This window comes from Pseudorca crassidens, chromosome 16 (genome assembly GCF_039906515.1).
Source record: "Pseudorca crassidens isolate mPseCra1 chromosome 16, mPseCra1.hap1, whole genome shotgun sequence".
NCBI lineage: Eukaryota > Metazoa > Chordata > Mammalia > Artiodactyla > Delphinidae > Pseudorca > Pseudorca crassidens.
In genome coordinates this window covers 82,694,743-82,704,117 of record NC_090311.1, presented here as the reverse complement: position 1 = coordinate 82,704,117, position 9,375 = coordinate 82,694,743, and the positions used below count along the sequence as shown (strand labels likewise).

At 47.4% G+C, this 9,375-nt stretch overlaps 1 long non-coding RNA gene across 1 annotated transcript; it reads left to right on the top strand.

Annotated features, from left to right (window-relative positions):
* Positions 1–539: 539 nt before the first annotated feature.
* On the top strand, positions 540–4,070 carry LOC137208567 (uncharacterized). The gene is made up of 3 exons (XR_010935668.1): positions 540–1,719; positions 1,929–2,034; positions 2,319–4,070. It is a non-coding gene; the product is annotated as an uncharacterized lncRNA (long non-coding RNA).
* The last annotated feature ends 5,305 nt before the right edge of the window (positions 4,071–9,375 follow it).

Below are 9,375 nucleotides of genomic sequence, written 5' to 3'. Positions count from 1 at the left end.
ACCCATCCCCCTCCCCGTGTCTTCAAGTCCATTCTCTACGTCTTTATTCCTGTCCTGCCCATAGGTTCATCAGTACCTTTTTTTTTTTTTAGATTCCATATATATGTGTTAGCATACAGTATTTGTCTTTCTCTTTCTGACTTACTTCACCCTGTATGACAGTCTCTAGGTCCATCCACCTCACTACAAATAACTCAACTTCGTTTCTTTTTATGGCTAATATTCCATTGTGTACGTGTATCACATCTTCTTTACTGGGCATATACCCTGAGAAAACCATAATTCAAAAAGAGTCATGGACCACGATGTTCATTGCAGCTCTATTTACAATAGCCAGGCCATGGACGCAACCTAAGTGTCCATGGACAGATGAATGAAAACACTCTTGAATGTCTCAGTGTTCCAGTTTCCCTGGAACTGAGCAGCTGCTGCCTTTCAGAGGAGCTATAAATAGGCCTCGCCTGTTTGAATAAATAATGCAGCAGAATGAGCATGGAGAGGGCCAGGTGCGCTGGGCAGCCTGACTGTAGCTGGGGGTGAACAGGGCCTGGGGAGAGGAGAGGGCGTCCCAGGCCCAGCTCCCCAAACCCAAGGGGGCCCCCCGGGGGAACGCCAAAGGGGAGCCTGGGACTCTGATGCCTCTCTGCCTGAGTGAAAAGCGCCAGGTGGAGGGACGGTGCTGAAGCTATACTCAACCTGGGTGTGACAGCTGCCGGAGCTGCTGTCGGCGCCTCTGACCCGAGGGGTCGGTGTGCAGTGGATACGTGCGTCGGCTCTCTCCCTCCGGGCTGGGCGTGCGTGGTGGCCGCCTTGGAAAGGTGCCCTCGTGCATCCAGTGGCTTCATCAGGGGTTGTGATTCTGAGTGTTCTGAGCCGTAGGGGTGAGTCCCTTCCTGGCAAAGATAAACACAGGACTATCTGAGGCTCGATGACCGGGGATCCTGACTTGGAATGTCAACACTTCCGCAGCCCCTGCTGCTCCCCTATGCGTGAGCACCTGTTTCTGTTACCATCAGGACATGCATGTTCTGGACTCACCGTGCTCTCTTGCATGATGTGAGAAGCTAACAACTTGTTTTGGAGAACTTGCTTCCAACCCAAGGTGACCTCAGCCCAGGAGACAGAGGAATGTCGTGTCCCGAGGTTGGGCCGAGCCCTCAGGGAAGTCAGTCCTGTTCGATCACGTCCATGCCAACCTCCCGCCTGCTTCTCGGGGGAGCCCGGGGACAGCCGGCCCCGGGGGCCAGAGCTGTGGCACAGTCTCCCAGTCCCCCCAGGCCCGCAGGGGAAACGTGATAGAGCTGGCACTGCCAACAGCATTGCCCAGGACAGATGAGCATTTTTGTCTTCCGTTTCCACAGATCTCCTGTCCTGGACTTTCTACCACCCGTGTGGAAAAAGACGTTTGATTTTCTGTAGACGTGGACTCCGTAAAAGCCCCTTCAACAGAACAGCCACATGTATGATTCCAGGTCTGGACTCCAGGTTTTTTTTTTTTGCGATATGCGGGCCTCTCACTGCTGTGGCCTCTCCCGTTGTGGAGCACAGGCTCCGGACGCGCAGGCTCAGCGGCCATGGCTCACGGGCCCAGCTGCTCCGCGGCATGTGGGATCTTCCCGGACCGGGGCGCGAACCCGCGTCCCCTGCATCGGCAGGCGGACTCCCAACCACTGCGCCACCAGGGAAGCCCTGGACTCCAGGTTTTAAGACCAGAAAAATGTAAGTGGGCACAGGGACAAGCTCGGGCACGAACTTGCCCTTTGCTGCTGTGACGTGAGAGTAGTGGGTCCTGGGTGGTTTCTGAAAGGAAGCTTGGGGAGCACCCATGGTGACAGTTAGAGGTCATGGGGGGATCTGCTGCCTCTGCCCCCTAACCTGACCCCCTCGTCCACACGGACCCACGCCAGTAATTGGTGCTTGTGTTGTAGGCTGTTTGTAAACACGCGGGGAGAAGAGAAACCCATCTCTGGCCCTGTTTATGGTCGACGTCTTCCTGGATCCATCTTCACAGGGTCTGGGAGAGCTGCAAGGCCTGTGAGTTCTCTAACTAGTTGTAATGGGAAGGGTTGTTTGGGGTGAAGGCACCCCTAGAGAAATAACAGCTCTCTGGCTTAGACCCATGCTGAGGTGTGCCACCAGGTCTTCCCGCAGGGTTTGTCTGGCCAGGTCCCTGTTAGGAGGGAAACAGACAAAGGACACAGAAGGGGCCCGACTGTATCTGCCCAACCCATGTCCAGCCAGGGCCGGCCAGCAGATTGACCCAAGGGGTACCTTTGGTCAAATTCTAAAGTTGCTGTTCCTCACTGGCCTCCAACCAGGTGGGTCAGAGTAGGCTCCTGCAAACATCCTCGGACCTGAAGGACTACCCGTGAGGACCCCCTGCCCATGGCCCCAGAGGAAGCTCTGTCATCTCAGAGGAGTCAGCTAGGCCCACCTTACGAAGTGCTGCCCTAGATGAGACAGCGTGAGACACCGGGGGTAAGACTGAGCAGGGCTATCCAAGCGAGGCCAAGCTGACAAGGTCTCCGTGGTCCCGAGCACGCGGCAATATTGACTTTCACCCCGTGTGCCCAGACAACCGCGGCACAGCACGTCATGGGATCAAACGAGGCACCCTCCTCACCCTGACCCTGTCGCCCTCAGAGTCTGGACCCATCCATCCTTCTACTTCTTTCTCTGCCATTTCTCCTCCTGAACGAGACCTCTGCTGCCCTAGTCAGGTGGATGCATTGCTTAAATTCCTCGCACACAACCCATTGGCTTTTTCCCTTTGTTCACACTCATTTTTCTGGTTGGAATCTCCTTTCTTGCCATCGCTACCTAGTCAAATACTCAAATGTCATCTGACTTCCTCATCATATTGATTCACATCTGTTCTGTTTTCATGGAGTCCTTACTTTGTGCCAAGAGATTTACACATATTAATTCTGGTCCTCTCAACAATGCCATCAGACAGAGATTATTATTCCCACTTTATAGGTGAGAAAACCAAGTCCGGAGAAGCTAAGTAACTTTTTGAAGATCACAGAGAACTGACAAAGCTGGGGCTCAAATATATGAATAAATTAATGAATTAATAGGAGTCTGTGCTGCCAATAAGCAAGTGAAAAGATGCTCAACATCTTTAGTCATTAGGGAGATGCAGGTAAAAACCACAATGAGATACCTCCTCACACCCACTAGGATGGCTGGAATAAAAAACACAGACAATAACAAGTGTTGACAAGGTTGTGGAGAAATTAGAACCCTCAAACATTGCTGCTAGGAATGTAAACTGATGCAGCCACTTTGGGAAATGGTCTGGAATTTCCTCAAAAAATTAAACACAGAGTTAACATACGGCCCAGGAATTCCACTCCTAGGTATATACCCAAGAATTGAAAACATATGTTCACACAAAAACATATTCTTGAACGTTCTTGAGATCATGATTCATAATTGCCCCAGAGTGGAAATGACCCAAATGTCTGTCAGCTGTTCCATAGATAAATGAAGTGGTATATTAGTCAGCCACAAAAAGGAAGGAAACCCTGACATACGCTGCAACATGAATGAATCTTGCAAACATTATGCTGAGCAAAAGAAGCCAGGCGCAAAGGACTACATGGTATAATAACACCATTTATAAGAGATGTCCAGAATAAGCACATCTATGTATAGAGAAAGTAGATTAGTAGTTGCCAGGGGCTGGGGAATGGGAGAAATGGGGAATGACTACAAATGAGTATGGGGTGAGGGAAATGTTCTCGAATTAGATTGTAGTGATGGTTGCACAACTCTGTAAACAAACTAAAGCCCGTTGACCTGTACACTTTAAAAAGATTAATTTTATGGTATATGAATGTATCTCAGTGAAAAAAAAGAGGCTATGCTACCTGAATTCGCAGAATCATTCATCAAGCATTTTTTGAACACGTGTTATGTTCCTAGAATAGTGTGGCCAACACCTAGCACATAGTAGGCACTTTAAAATATTTGTTGACTCACTGATTGGGTGTCTGTGCTTAGCCCAGGAATAAAGAGATAATGAAGATGTGATTTCCCAAGAAGCCATAAACATTACATATCGTATTATTTCATTTATATAAGATTATATGAAATGCAAACTGAACTATAGTGATACAAAGCAGACCAGTAGTTGCCTGGGGACGGGGAGGGAGACCAGAGAGGGGAGTGGGGGAGAGATTACAAAGAAGCACTAGAAAACTCAGGAGTGTTTATTTATCTTGATTGTGGTGATTTTGCGTGTGTGTGCGCGTGTGGTGAGAACGTTTTTATTGCATCTCATACTTCTGGGGACATGTTTTTTCCCTTTCATTTGTTTTGAGATACTTTTAAAATTCCCTTTTGATTTCCTCTTTGACTCAGCAATTGTTCAAGAGTGTGTTGTTTAGTTCCCCTATTTGTGAATTTTCTCCTGTTCTTGCTGTTATTGATTTCTAGTTTCATTCTGTTGTGGTCAGAAAACGTACTTTGAATGATACAGAGCTTCCTAAATTTGTCAGGATTTGTTTTGTGACCTAACGCGTGATCTGTCCTGGAGAATGTTTCATGTGTGCTTGAGAAGAATGTGTGTTCTTCTGCTGTTCTTTGGAAAGTTCTGTATATGTCTGTTAGGGCCATTTGGTTTATAGTGTTGTTCAAGTTGGCTGTTTCTTTACTGATCTTCTATCTGGGTGTTCTATCCAGTATTGTAAATAGAGTATCGAAGTCCCTTGTTATTATTGTATTGCTGTCAGTTTCTGCCTTTGGATCTATCTATATTTGTTTTATATATTTAGCCTATGAGTGTCTTTCAGGCTATGAGTGTCTTTAAATTTAAAGCGAGTCTATAGTAAACAGCATATCACTGGATCTCGGGTTTTTCTGCTTGTTTGTTTGTTTTTATTTTTAATCTGTTTAAATCTGTTCAGCCACTTTTGATTGGGGAGTTTAATTGACTTACATATAAAGTAATTGCTGATAGATGAAGACTAACTGTTGTCGTTTTGTTATCTCTTCTTCATTTTTGAAGGATAATTTTGCCACGTATAGTATTCTTGTTGGGCAGTTTTTTTCTTTCAGTACCTTGAATACATCATCCTACTCTCTCCTGTCCTGCAAGGTTTCTGCTGAGAAATCTGCTGATAGTCTCCTGGTGGTTCCCTTATCTGTGACAAGTCACCTTTCTCATATTGCTTTCAAATTTCTCTCTCCACCCTTGACTTTTGACAATTTGATTATAACGTGTCTTGGTGTAGTCTCCTTTGGACTGATGCCGTTTGGGACGTTTTCAGCATCACGAACCTGGATGTCCATTTCCCTCACAAGATTTGGGAAGTTTTAGCTATTATTTCTTTAAATAAGCTTGCCCCCTTTCTCTCTCTCTCCTCCTTCTGGGACTCCCAAATGCATTAATTGGTTCTTTTGTACCAATACATCTCATGGGCTGTGTTTACTCTTCTCACTCTTCTTGTTTGTTTGTTTTCTCCCCTGACTGGATAATTTCCACGGTTTCTCTTTGAATTCACAGACCGTTTCTTCTGCCTGACTGAGACTGCTGCAGATGCCCTCTATTGCATTTTCCATTTCGTTCGCTGAATTCTTTAGCTCCAGAATTTCTGTTCAGTTCTTTTTTTTTTTTTTTTTTTTTGCGGTACGTGGACCTCTCACTGTTGTGGCCTCTCCCGTTGCAGAGCACAGGCTCCGGACGCGCAGGCTCAGCGGCCATGGCTCACGGGCCCAGCCGCTCCGCAGCATGTGGGATCTTCCCGGACGGGGGCACGAACCCACATCCCCTGCATCCGCAGGTGGACCCTCAACCACTGCACCACCAGGGAAGCCCCCAGTTCTTTTTTTCATGATTACTATTTCTTTCTTCAACTTCCCATTTTGCTCATGTTCTGTTTTCCTGACTTTTCTGAGTGTCTGGGTTCTCTTGTAGCTTGCTGAAGCTTCTTTAAAACAATTATTTTGAATTCTTTGTCAGGCAATTTATAGATCTCCATTTCTCTGTGGTTGGTTACTGGAAAGTTATCGTTCTTTCGGTGGTGTCGTGTTCCTTTGATTTCTCATCTTACTGTAGCCTTGCATTGCCCTCTGCACATTTGAAACAGTGGTTATGTCTTCCAGACTCTATGGTCGGGCTTCCATGGGGGAAAGACCTTCACCCATGGGTGGGTGTGAGGGCACCAGCTGGGTGGGGTGCAGCAGCTCCAGCTAAAGGAGGTGCTGTGGTGGCTCTGGCTCCAGGGGAGTGCAGTAGCATAGACTTTGGGGAGCTCCATCAGCTGAGCCACATTGGTGAAGGCTGCAGGGGTCCTCAGCGGCCACGGCTGGGAGCGTCTGCAGTGGTGGGGAAGGCTGCTGGCATCCTTCTGCTCCCCTTTTCTTCTACGAGGGGTAGTCACAGCCAAGGCCACCCCTCTTGGTCTTGGGATTTAGGGCACAGACGTGCAAAGTGGCTGCAGAGGTCCAGGGCATGGGCACGTGGAAGCTGGCAGTGGCACCAGGGTCTGTATTCCAAACACTTTTGAGTGTGAATTTTCTTTTCCGTCTACCTATCCTGCAGAGAAATGCTCCTATAGGAAATTATTCACTTGACAGATGGAGAGATAGCCACGGCCTTTTTTCCTTAACAACTTAAAGCCCCGATTAGCAATGTGCCTTGGAGAAGGGTTTCATCCTCATCAACACAATATAGGCTGTGGATATGCACATTTTTGTGAGCGATGAACAAAGTTTCTAAAATAAAACTCTGAAATAAGTAAGCCATCATAAATACTAAGATTAATTTTATGAAGCTCCCTGGAGTTGTTACTCTCCTGGAATCTGCTGATAGTTCCCAGAGTGAAGCCTTTCGTTCTGCTAACTTTCGGTTAAGAAAATCTTGTTATCCATTTATAATGCGCTTCACTTGAATAGGGTATGACTCAGGGCCTCCCAAACTCACACTTCCCACGTGGAGCTCAGCGTGACATTCAAAGTAGTTAACCATCAGCAGGCGCGAGTAGTAACCAAGCACACAGACACGGACCAGCATGCCGTGCCGGTGCGCACCAGCTAAATGTCACTGTCGCTTAGCGTTAACCTCTCGCCTCACTTTTAGGCTCAAAAGGTAAAATGATTTCATAGATATCAAAAGGCCTTCACCCAGAAACTCCTATAACTGCAGTGGCGCACGTGAATTATGGTGTTGCATTTCTAGAAAGCTTTACCTAAGAGAAAGGATAAAGTAAGCGGCAAAGTCATAGGCATTTTTGTTACAAAAAATTATCTCACTGCAAAGTGGCTTCCTATAATAATGAGGTACATGGTGGAAAATTTTGTTGAAAGGAAGAGTAAAGTAGAGTTGGTGAAAATTACTTTTTATCCTATTTAAAACTCATTTTGTTTTGTTCAAATATATTTAAAACATTCGCAGGGAAAACAACTGGTCTCTTTGGTTAATAACTGGAAAATTAACCAAATTTTGGAAAATTTTGGAAAATAACTGGTCTCTTAAGGTTAGCTGCCTTAAAGAAGTTGCAAGTAGAAGCAGTTTGGTAAGATGTGAGGCCCGTAACTTAGTAAAGAAATCTTTCTCAATGCTAAAATAAGCATGATTTGGTGGTGGGGGAGATTGGAGTGTATGCTGGGAGAGGAGGTGAGACAGTGATTACAAAGCGGGGGATAAAATATCTTGCACACACCATCTGTGTGTTGTGTACAGCAAATGCTGGGATGAACCCTGAAAGCAACCCACAGATTTCCATGTGCATCATTACAGAGGCAGCCTAGTTTCATAGCGACTTCAAAGTAGGGGATCAAACGTGTGATCGTAGCTGATTTGACGCCTCCCTGCCCCTCCTCAACTCAGCCCAATTCCAGGCCAGATGAGGTTGTGAGGGTGAGCGGACTTGGCAGAGGTCACGTGGCAGCTGTGATTGGCATTTTGGAGGCCGGAAGGAGCCCGTATTCAAGGGTGAGACAAAACAAAATTTTGGAATTAATGATAATTATCCAGGACATATTTCCTCCCTTTGCGATGGACATTCCTCTTCAATTTTTTGATACTGACCATTTATGCTTGTGCAGCACAGGGTTAACTCAGCAGCTCTGGGGCTGTTCAAACCCTGCACCTTCCAAAGAAACTAGCTCCTGACCGGCTCCTGGGAGATGAGCTTCAATTCCTTGGAATAGGCTGCCTGATAGACCGTTTCTGTGTACCTGAAGCTTTGGGCCCTGCCATATAGTTTATGCTAACAGTGTGATTTCTGGCGGGGTCCTTGGGCCATGCCATAAGCGTTTGAGCCCTGAAGTAGCTGGAGACTGAGAACTAAGTCCAGCCCTGTGGGCGTTCCATGCTTATGTGAGAAAACCCCAATAAGAACCCTGTACCCCAAGGCTGGGGGAGCTTCCCTAGTTGTCAGTGACCCACACACGTTGTCACACATCTTTGCTGGGAAAAGTAAGTGGTATCTACACAACTTCATGGGGAGAGGACACCTGGACCTTGAGCCTGGTTTCTCCTGGATTCCATCCCCTCACTCCTTTTCCCTTTGCTGGTTGTCATCTGCATCCCTTCACTATAATAAACTGTAACTGTGAGTATAACAGCTTTTCTGAGTTCTCTACGTCTTTCTAATGAATCACTGGCAAACTTTCTATCCGAGGGTGGTCCTTCTGTCTCACTTGAGGGTGGCCTTAGGGACCCCTGACCACAATGTTGTTCTCACACAAACCCAGACGATCTTCCTCCAAACAGCCCCAGGCTGTGAAATACGTTGCCCTCCACTCCCTTTTATCAAACCTGCACTCCTTCTAGCTGATCTCTGAGTCCTGAAAAATCCAAGACGAGCACCTTCCAGGCCCAGGGTCGCTCTTGGCCAAGCAGTCAGAGTGACCGTGGGTACTTCTGTGGTGGAGCCTCATCTCACTCCCAAGTATGATAGTGTGAGGCCGGGGCACTGTGTCCCCACGATGTCCACCCAATCTGTCAGGCAGACAGCTTCTACTTTGATTTTCTAGTTACACTGAAGTCTCACCTCCCCCCCTGGAATGTAGCCCAGCCCTAACCGCCAGCGAATGGTTAAGGCCCAGACCATGTTCTTACTAGTTGGTTCCCCTCTGCCCTAGAGCTGGGCCCTCTCCTCCGTGTCCCCAGGGGCCCCCAGGCCATCAGGGGACACGACCACCCTGATCCAGGTTCTGGCCTAGTCCGGTGCCTCCAGATCACTGCCGTGGCTGAAAGCAGCCCAGACTCCCTCCTCTAAAACATACTGAATCAGGGGGCAGGACAGACTAAACCCCAAAAATGTATTTCCCAGCCGACTGTCATCCTTACCTCGGCCTCCACCTGTAGAGGACAAAGCACTGTGTCCTTTGTTCCTGGAAGACTTGGAGTTCTTAGCAGGA